Genomic DNA, 10809 nt, shown 5'->3' on the forward strand with positions numbered 1-10809 from the left:
CATGCAAAGGAGAGTCCCATCCGGACATGGGACGAAGTCTTCTATCTTGTATCTTCATATCCCAACAGTCCGGCATACGCATATAGTCCGGCTGTCCGAGGACCCCTTAATCCAGGACTCCCTCAGCAGGGAGGTACCAAAGTAATCCAGGAGTGGATCACTAGACAAAATTCAAGAACATCCTAGTACCTAAAAAGGACCAAGGAAATTTTTCTCGGTTATGGAGGTGACAAAGAGCTTGTCATAAATGGTTATGTCGATGCTAGCTTCGACACTGATCCGGATAACTCTAAGTCATAAACCGGATACGTATTTATATTGAATGGTGGAGCTGTCAGTTGGTGCAGTTCCAAGGAGAGTGTTGTGGCGGGATCTATGTGTGAAGCCGAGTACATAGCTGCTTCAGAAGCAGCGCATGAAGGAGTCTGGATGAAGGACTTCATATCCAATCTGGGTGTAATACCCAGTGCATCGGGTTCAACGAAAATCTTTTGTGACAACACTGGAGAAATTGCCTTAGTGAAGGAATACAGGTTTCACAAGAGGACCAAACACATTAGGAGACGCTTCAACTCCATTAGTGAAAAGGTCAAGGATGGAGACATAGAAATTTGCAAAATACATACGGATCTGAATGTAGCAGACCCATTGACTAAGCCTCTTCCGCGAGCAAAACATGATCAATACCAAGACTCCATGGGTGTTAGATTGATTACAATGTAATCTAGATTATTGACTCTAGTGCAAGTGGGAGACTGATGGAAATATGACCTAGAGGCAATAATAAAGTTGTTATTATTATATTTCCTTATTCATGATAAAGGTTTATTATTCATGCTAGAATTTTATTGACTAGAAACTTAAATACATGTGTGGATACATAAACAAATACCGTGTCCCTAGTGAGACTCTACTAGACTAGCACGTTGATAAAAAGATGGTTAAGGTTTCCTAACCATAGACATGTGTTGTCACTTGATAACGGGATCACATCAGAATGATGTGATGGACAAGACCCATCTGTTAGCTTAGCATATGATCGTTCAGTTTATTGCTATTGCTTTCTTAATGTCAAATACATATTCCTTCGACTATGAGATCATGAAACTCCCGGATGCCGGAGGAATATCTTGTGTGCTATCAAACGTCACAACATAACTGGGTGATCATAAAGATTCTCTACAGGTATTTCCGAATGTGTCTGTTGAGTTGGCATGGATTGAGATTAGGATTTGTCACTCCGTGTATCGGAGAGGTATCTCTGGGCCCTCTCGGTAATACACATCACAAGTAGCTTTCAAGCAAAGTGACTAAGGAGTTAGTTACGAGATGATGTATCACTACTAGGGAAAAGCCTATACATAGGATCTTACCAGCAGCGAGTTTTAAAATAAGACGCTGCTGCAATTTATCAGTAGCGCGCTCCACCAGAACTCGCTGCTGAAATAGAAGTAGCAGTAGCGCGCCTCCACTAAGCCACGCTACTGCTACAATTCCCACGACCCTGCCACGAAGCTAGTTATAGCAGCAACGTGTTAATTAGAAGGGCGCTACTACTAGGTAGTTTAGTAGTAGCGCCTTTACCTATACCACGCTACTGCTAAAACTAGCTACCTTCCACCACCCATGCTCTCCTCTATCCAATCCACACTCACACTCACACTCACTCGACCTCCCCCTCAACCCCCCTCCCCCCGCGCCGGTCCTCTCCCGCCGGCCGCCGGCGCCTACCCCTCCTCCCTCTACGCCGTCGTCACCTCCTCCTCCTTGCTGGACTCGGTACCGCCCTCCTCCTCCTCCGTCCTTCCTCGACTCGCCGCCGGCCGGCCCCTCCTCGCTCCGCCATTCCTCCTCCATCCTACTCTCTCCTTCCTCCTCCAGTCGCCCCTCCTTCTCCCACCTCCCTCCTCCATCCACAACCCCTCCTCCCTACTACATTTTGATTTAGTAGGCTAGTTCATATGCAACATTTTGATTTAGTTCATATGATTTAGTTGATTTAGTAGGCTAGTTGATTTAGAACATTTTGATTTTGTTGATTTAGTAGGCAAGTTGATCTAGTAGGCTAGTTGATTTAGTTGATTTATAGAACATTTTGATTTAGTCGATTTAGTAGGCAAGTTGATTTAATAGGCTAGTTGATTTAGTTGATTTATAGAACATTTTGATTTAGTTGATTTAGTATGCTAGTTGATAGCTCTGAAGATTTGGCACTTGGCAGTTGGTTCTATTCTAGAAGGTGCTAGTAAGCTATAAAAATATAACTGAAGAAGAACCAAAAAATCACATGCTACTATTTTTATTTCGTGTGAAGTGGATTGTTAATCCTTTGCTCATATTGCTTTAGGAAAATGGCGCCACCACCACCACCACCATGTCAATTGTGCAAGTCAAGATGCGCCAGCAGCCTTGCAACTGGCAAGCTGCTCGGCATCTACTTCCAGCCGAGTTTTCGTCATGCGGCGGTAAGAAATTATATGAAATGTAACAACTATTTTATTTTTAATGTTGGTATTACTGCATTGTGTCATTTTGCTTTTTTTACACAGATCGTCCCATGCAATGTGAGGTTGAAATTCAATAAGCTGACAGGAGACATTATGACATTTGAGGCTCCTGGGGGCCGTACACTATGGAGGTCGAGAAAGGATGAAATATTTCGCAGATTGTAGGAGATGGATGGGCCCGTTTCCTCGCCCGCATGAGTCTTACTGGTGGTGAGTTGATCAGCTTCTCCTTCAGAGCAGAAAGACCCAAGTTGGTTGTCATTTATATCAACCTGGTGGAAGATGATGAAGATGACCAAGATGATGAAGATAATGAGGACCCACTTGATGAAGATGATGAGGACCCACTTCATGAAGCCATCATAGCTCAAAGAATGAGGCTGAGTGACGAGGAGGTGTGCAACCTATGGGACATAATTCCACCACGTGCTGACTTTGTCGGAGTGCCATTCGTGACCCGCCTAACAAGTACCATGGTCGATCGACATGATATGGTATGTTATACTTACAAATGCAAAATATTCGATGATATGATTAGTGTGGAGTCCAATGATATATTGTGTGGAATCTAGTCGATGATATGCTTTAGTGTAGAGTTCGATCACATGCTTATTAGTGTGGAATCTAAGGAACTATTAATAGTGTAGGTAATCCATATATACTTATTTGCAAGAGTATGTGTGAGGCTATTTATTAATTGACATGTTTTTCTTATTCAGAAATTGGCAAAGAGCCTATCTGTGAGTTATGGTATCGAGCCTGATGAAGAAGGCTCAGCTGGACTACGCCTTACCGCAAGGGGCTCCGTCACAACCTGTACTTACCGCATGGACACGGACAGTCGCACACACTTAAACTCGGTTGGGTGGAAGAGGTTCCTCGATGGCAAGAATCTTCGTGTTGGACAGGCCATCCTAATTACTATCAGGAACACCAACCGCCCAGGCTTGAGGATGATGATCGTCTTCGATATCATCTAGAACTACATATGTGTGTGTGTGGATATGTCATCTAGAACTACATATGATGATCGTCGTCGATATCATCTAGAACTACATATGATGATCGTCGTCGATATGATCTTGTACTGCTTGAGGATGCATGTTGACTATACATGAAATTGTTATCCAGTACTCCCTTCGTTCCAAATTACTCATCGTGGTTTGAACTAAAACCACGACGAGTAATTTGGAACGGAGGGAGTACTACCTAGTACCTATAATGCTTTATGAAATTGATATATAGTAGTAACTAGTATCTGGATATTGCGGTTTACTGAAACCGAAACGGGGTAGGAAGCGGGGGGAAATTGATGAAAGATATAGCAGTAGCGAGGGGCTAGGAATCCGCTACAGCTAACTAATAGTAGCGTGTTCCAGAAAAGCGCTGCTGATATAGTCAATAGTAGTAGCGCGGGTGCTGACCGCGCTATTACTAACAGTTAGCTGTAGCACAGTAATAGTAGTGCGGCTGCTCGTGCTGCTGATAGCCTCAAAACCTGTGCTACTACTAGGGTTTTCCCTAGTAGTGTATTACAGAATGAGTAAAGAGACTTGCCGATAATGAGATTGAACTAGGTATGAAGATACCGACGATTGAATCTCGAGCAAGTAACATACCGACAGACAAAGGGAATTATGTATGTTGTCATTAGGTTCGATCGATAAAGATCTTCGTAGAATATGTAGGAACCAATATGGGCATCCAGGTTCCACTATTGGTTATTAACCGGAGAGGCGTCTCGGTCATGCCTACATCATTCTCGAACCCATAGGGTCCGCACACTTAACGTTCGTTGACGATATAGTGTTATATGAGTTATGTGATTTGGTGACCAAATATTGTTCGTAGTCTCGAATGAGATCACGGACATGACGAGGAGCTTCGGAATAGTCCGGAGGTAAAGATTGATATATAGGACGATGATATTTGGACACCAGAAAGGTTTCCAAGTGAACCGGGTATTCATCGGATCACCGGAAGGGGTTCCAGGAGGCCCCGAGAGGTCTATGGTCCTAATGGTCCAAGGGGAGGCATAGACCAGCCCACAAGGGGGCTGGCGCGCCCTCTCCCTGGCCGCCGGCCCTAGAGAAGGAAAGGAAGGAGGGCTAGCCCCTCCCGCCTTCCCCTCCTCATGGGAGAAAGGAAAGGGGGGGCACCCCCTCTCGCTTTCTCCCTGGTGCCATACAAGGAAGGGGGCGCTAGAGGGCAGGAGTCCAAGGAGGCCGGCCGACCAACCTTGGGGCGCCTCCTGGCTATCTCCCCTCCCTCCACTATATATATATAGCCGTGTGTGACGCCCCTCTCCACAGTTTAGTCCTCCGTCCAGTTTCTCCGCACTGCTCGGCGAAGCCCTGCGGGAACGAGTTCAGCGTCACCATCACCACGCCGTCGTGCTGCCGGAACTCATCTACTACTTCGTCCGTCTTGCTGGATCAAGAAGGCGAGGACGTCATATGTGTGTTGAACGCGGAGGTGATGTATGTTCGGTACTTGATTGGTTGGATCGCGAAGAAGTTCGACTACATCAACCGCGTTAATAAACACTTCTGCTTTACGGTCTACGAGGGTACGTAGACATAATCTCCCCTCTCGTTGCTATGCATCTCCTTAAATAGATCTTGCGTGTGCGTAGAATTTTTTTTCCCATGCAACGTTCCCCAATAGTCGTATCCCACCTTGATCACACGAGTGGGTATGAGAGGAAGACGAGGTCGTCGGACCATCACAACACCACACGTAGAGTATGATTGGACTTGTGACATATGCACGTGTGTCGAGCAACTAGTGCTTCTCCTAAGACATAAAAAGTCAATAGTTTATTAGTATGCAAAATTCGCTAATCGACTTTTCTACCCATATGTAATAACTTTGTAATGCAATATTATCTCAAATTGGCGTTTTAATCCTTCAAATTGAGTGTGATTATTGAGTTGATGTAACCAAAAAATGAAGGTTGTGTTATGACGACTCTATGTTTGCGCATAGCCATTGCAACATCTAACGTATATGGAGCACGCTCAATATCTCATCGACTCTACAAGAATTTATCTTAGTTTATAGTTTAAATAATTATTAGTTGTTTGATCAATGTAAAGTCATCGTGCAGTTCTTCTTCTGCCCAAGTTATTAGGAATGAAATCGACAAAATGACATGTGGGTCCTACTTGCAGGGAAAAAATGGATGCTGCATTACGACGACTTTGTGCTTCCACATAGGCACGGCCCCCATATGCCATATGATGATTGCACTTGTGGTGACTCTGCTAGGGTCGATCTAAGCAATGGTACCAACGGGAAAAGACATGTTTGCCAAGGCAGGAAATTAGTAGGTTCCCTTCAAACTAAGCCATAAGCCAAAATAAAATCTCTTAAGGACCTTCGACGTCTTACAAATAAGCTAATAAAAAATCTTCTGCGTTTTTGGGCACGCAGAGAGAAACAACAAGGTTTACTATGGAATAACCAAGGTATGGCCATATTTAAGACCTTTTTCAAAGGAAGACATCAGAGAGAAAGATTTGTTGCTTTCTTAGACAGGAATGATAGCTGGCGAACGTTTCCCGGGAGCCCAATCCCGACGAACGCCTCCGGAACCATCACATTTGCATCCAACAGTGGTAGTTTTCTGCCCAAAAATTTAATTTAAATAAACTGCCATGGCAGTTTTGTAAAATGCCAACCTAGCCTCCCCTAATACATGTTCAATTGCCACCCGGGCGTTCACAACTGCCATGTCCAACATTAAAAAATGTAAGAGAGTCAAGTTGGGGTCTATGTTAATAGAGCTCTTAACTAGGGACATGATGAGTTATGACATGAAATGTCTGGTTTGTAACAAACTTTTGTACCAAAAACTAAAGACCGAATACAATAAAGAAAGGGAATTGATAGTAATTACTCGATGATTCACGAGAAGGACAATTGTTGACTTTAAAAGGATGATTTATTGATTATTTGTTTGGCGGAACCAAAAGTAAAATTTGGTGTGGACAAGGAACCTGTAAAAACACCTAATTTGTAGTATGGAGAAAAGAGAAATGAGGGAGGAAATGACTACAATTATTATTGTAACTAGTAGGTGTTTTTTTACTTCTTTGGCCCTTGTACAATAGTTGTGTTACTTCAAACCAAAAATCAAACTTATCAAAAAATGAAATATTTTTGGTTAAGTCTATTTTTCGTATTCAATATACATGGTCGCATACACTCGATTTATATTAGTGAGAGGAGCAGTGCGCGTGCAAGATCACTAACTTGATAAATTTAAAAATAAACACAAATATTATAGAAATTTTAACATGGCCCCAAACTAGTCTTCCGTATTCTTTGGTCCAAGGGCCATATGATCTTTTTTCTTACAAGAGGAAATATTAATAAAATAGGGAAAAAAGGCATCAATTAATAATATGAAAATATATTGCTAAGCGCTCTTGCAACATCAAGTATTAAGTTAAATTCAGAACGGTACATACTTTAACTTGTACATACGTCAACATGTTTGCAAAGTTAATAAATTACTAATTTGACATGTGAATGTAATTCTACATAGAACTTTCAATTATTGCATTTCTTTTCAATCAAATTTTAGTTTCTTCAAAACAAAAACTAAGAATCCGTCCAGAATAGCTTGTTCCACATACACAATTAACTTAGATTTATTTATTTATCGGATTTGGTAAGGCACACACAATTTGTCTGAGCCACACATTTTTTTCAATATGTTAGGGATTCTCTTCTTTGTTGAGGCTTCTTGATACGAAAAGTGATATTTTATAAATTGTTTACTCCTTGCAGTCTAGAGATGACATGCGAAAATCAAAGTTTCGCCTCCATCCCGCCGGGGATACTCCTTCGTCATGCCGGTTGTTCGATGCCATTGTCAGTCATTGCATTCATGTGATTATCAGCAGCAGGATCGAGCTCCCTTTTGAGGATCAGATTGATTACATCGAGTTCTCGCTTTCCTTCTAAGTTGAAGAAGTTCTAGAAAATGATTACTTGTTCAACCAACTCAGACAGATGCCTAAAGAGAAGTGGGTTGAGATGTGGTCAAAGCTGAAAAATGTCTCTAGTCACTATGAATTCCAATATCCCCCCAGGAAGGATGATGCGGTGAACATGATATGGCGGCAGGTGAGGCACAAAATCCCCGCAGTTAACCTTGCGATCCACAGGAGTAGGAGACTAAAAGTTCCAGACTGGTGGTGAGCATTTGGTGAATTGTGTACATATTCTCATATCGATGGCGAAACCGGCATCATTCATATGGTTCATGACGAAGCCATGGCGGTCATTCCTTGTGCACCATGACACTGGATCCAGGAAGATGTACTGACAGACACTAACATTTTTGCCCCTTTTTGTTGATCTTACGACACCGTAACCATTACTCCCCCTTGAGGTCATGATATAGTGAGAACGTGTAGTTATGTTACAGAGCTGGCTTGCCCGGCAGAAGCATGTGCATTAGAAACACACTTACAAACATGTGTACCAACAGACTGGATGTTGCAATGTATTCAAGTAGATATAATTTCTCTTAGTACTTTTTGAGCCCTTTAACAGCCAAGGTATCTTTTTTTTTATTGTTTTTGAGACAGCTAACCACCCATTTCAAGTGGTAACAGCCAAGGTATCTTTTGATATGTTCATTCTGTGTTTCCTGTGAGAAATTCTCTGGGTGGCTGGGATCAACTGTTGGCCTGCTTATCTCATTGACTTGTTAGTAGTGGTAGCACAGTAGGTTTCCAGGAAGTGAATCAGGATGTAAGAATTTTATATGCTGTGGAACAAACTGACTATGGTGTGGACTGGAGAACACTTCTATCATGGGCTACTGATTTCTAGCTTGTCATGTCGGTCCTGTTTGCAGCAATTTTTTGGTGGGGATTGTGGAGAAGTAATTGGTGGTTGTGTTTCCTCCAACATAAAAATCCCTGCAGTTAATTTTGCGATTCAGAGGAGTATATAGGAGATTAAAAGTCCCAGACTGCTGGTGAGGATTTGGTGAATCGTGTACGTATTATCATATCGATGGCAAAACCGGCATCATTCATATGGTTCATGACGAAGCCATGGGTGTGCGCATGACACTGGATCACAGGAAGGACTTTTGTGATTATAAACAGAAGAACAAGCTAGCCTGCCAAATTTATAAATATATATTCAGAGGGTCAAAATGGATTTGATCAAACCAACTCCACTTTCGATTTCTATTTGGAATTCAGACTACTGCCTAAAGCTCGTCTGCAAGATGGGCCCACCTAGAAGCTCTCATGGACTGTAAACAGCAAATGCCAAGGACTAATTTGCATATATATCCAGAGGGTCAAATTTTAATTTAAGATTTGGTTGGGGTGCGCCTGCCCAGGCAGTAGTGCAACGCACTGGACGACACCCGAGGGCCCCAGTGGCAAGCCACTGTGGTGGGCCCTCCCCCACAAAAAATAAATTTAATATCGTTATGGGCACATGACCCACATATCAGATATTAAACTGATAAGAACAGATACTACACTTGATCTTAGCCAAAAGGCCGAGAAAGGTATGAGTTGCAGCGTTGCTCTGCCCCTCTATTTGTAGCCTACTCGCCCTCCCGTCCCCTCTTCGCTAGGCGAGGTGGTACTAAACGAGTCGCCTCTCTCGCGCGGCTGCGGAGCGCGGACGCTGCGCTGCGTGCCCCCCGACCCCGAGCCAGCCTCTTTGTTGCATGGGCCTCAAGCGAGACGGCCTTTCCGATGAGGCCTGTATTATGGGCCTGATTTGCTCTCGGCTCTTGGAGGCCGGGCCCTGTCGGAGCGTGTTCTGAAGCCTGACGGTCCTGCATGTTATATGTATGGCTGGCTGAGGCGCTGCACTGCACTGCACGGTGAGACGAGACAACCGGCGAGGCGGACTCGATCGACCGGCAAACTCCCCGGGAATGCAGTCGTCGTGATCGATCGTTATGTGCGTTCTTTTGCAGAATATATACTCTACTACTAGTGTGTAGCTCTGCACAACAGAAGCGACGTTTGAAGATGCAAGGTAGCATCCATCCATCAAGGAATAGTAGTAAAATGTGCATGCAATAAATAGAAAAACACTGCAGATATATAACAACAACAACAAAATGCACTCCTAATAGTTATCCCCTTCCCCACGGGTCATATTAGACTATCCCAGAATGATTCTCATCCTCTAGAGTCTAGATTGTTCTATATCAATGTTTGATGTCATACTTCAATGTGAATCACCAGTTTTTTTTTCCGAAAAAGATTCAAATCTATTAGTTCATCAAAAGTACAAAGCACCTCGAACATAATAGAAATTTACATCGAGGTCGGTCTCTAGACCACCGAATGACAACTACCGCCGTCAGAACGAGCCGCCAACATGCCGCTCCTGTACTGGAGCCGGCATGACATTATCGATGACATTCAGAAAGTCTTCATGCACGTTCCTCTAAGAACTAGTACCATGGAGCCGCAGTCGTCGTCGTTGAACTGTCGAACATATCTGAAGGAACTGGCACCAAATCTTGCCGGCGCATGCACGAGAAGAAACTCTAACCTCGTCGCCCCAAGGAAACGACATAAATCTACGTCGAAGCTCTGTCGACTGCGTCCAGATGGACGAACTCGAGGAGAATCAGAGGACGGAAAACAAACTCGAAGAAGAAGCATCGTCATCCACCAGAGCGCCGCACCAGTGAGGACCGAAGAAAACCTAACCTAAAATACTAACCGAAGCAAAGGCACCGGGAGTGAATCGCCAGTTTATGATGTGCTACTGAAATTATTGATCTCACCAACAAATGATATTAACCTACGACATATCGACATATAAGCTTGTGATTCAACTAATAATTTAACAATAACATAATTATCATAATCCACAAATTTGTGCTCGTGTTGATTGTCACACCTCCCAAGCTTTACCATGCCTATTACACAATATCATGGACATAAGAGAGTATCTCGTGTTTGCTTCCATGCTACTAATGTCTCTTTTTATTAGAGAATCCTATAAGCATGGGAAATGAAGCTTCTAGAATACATGGGATGATAGAGTGGGGGATCAACTAGAAGGCGATGTGGCAGAATCCTATGGGTTTAGAAATTATCTAACGAATGCCAATGCTCAGATTTTCCATATCTCAACCGTTGGATGGAGCATTTTCAACCACTTATGTTTGAAGTTATTGTCACACTATATAGTAGTATAGATGTATAGATATATGACAAATCGTTCTTTCCTTGGATGAGCTGGATCAAACATGTGTTTCTTACCTTGGTTCTGATCATAGGTGGTTGATTGT

The 10809-nt window shown here is 43.1% G+C and overlaps 1 non-coding gene across 1 annotated transcript; it reads right to left on the minus strand.

Annotated features, from left to right (window-relative positions):
• Window positions 1-8861: 8861 nt before the first annotated feature.
• Window positions 8862-9058, minus strand: LOC123072970 (U2 spliceosomal RNA). Its single transcript, XR_006435507.1, has one exon. It is a non-coding gene; the product is annotated as a U2 spliceosomal RNA (small nuclear RNA).
• Window positions 9059-10809: the final 1751 nt, after the last annotated feature.

This window comes from Triticum aestivum, chromosome 3B (genome assembly GCF_018294505.1).
Source record: "Triticum aestivum cultivar Chinese Spring chromosome 3B, IWGSC CS RefSeq v2.1, whole genome shotgun sequence".
Taxonomy (NCBI): domain Eukaryota; kingdom Viridiplantae; phylum Streptophyta; class Magnoliopsida; order Poales; family Poaceae; genus Triticum; species Triticum aestivum.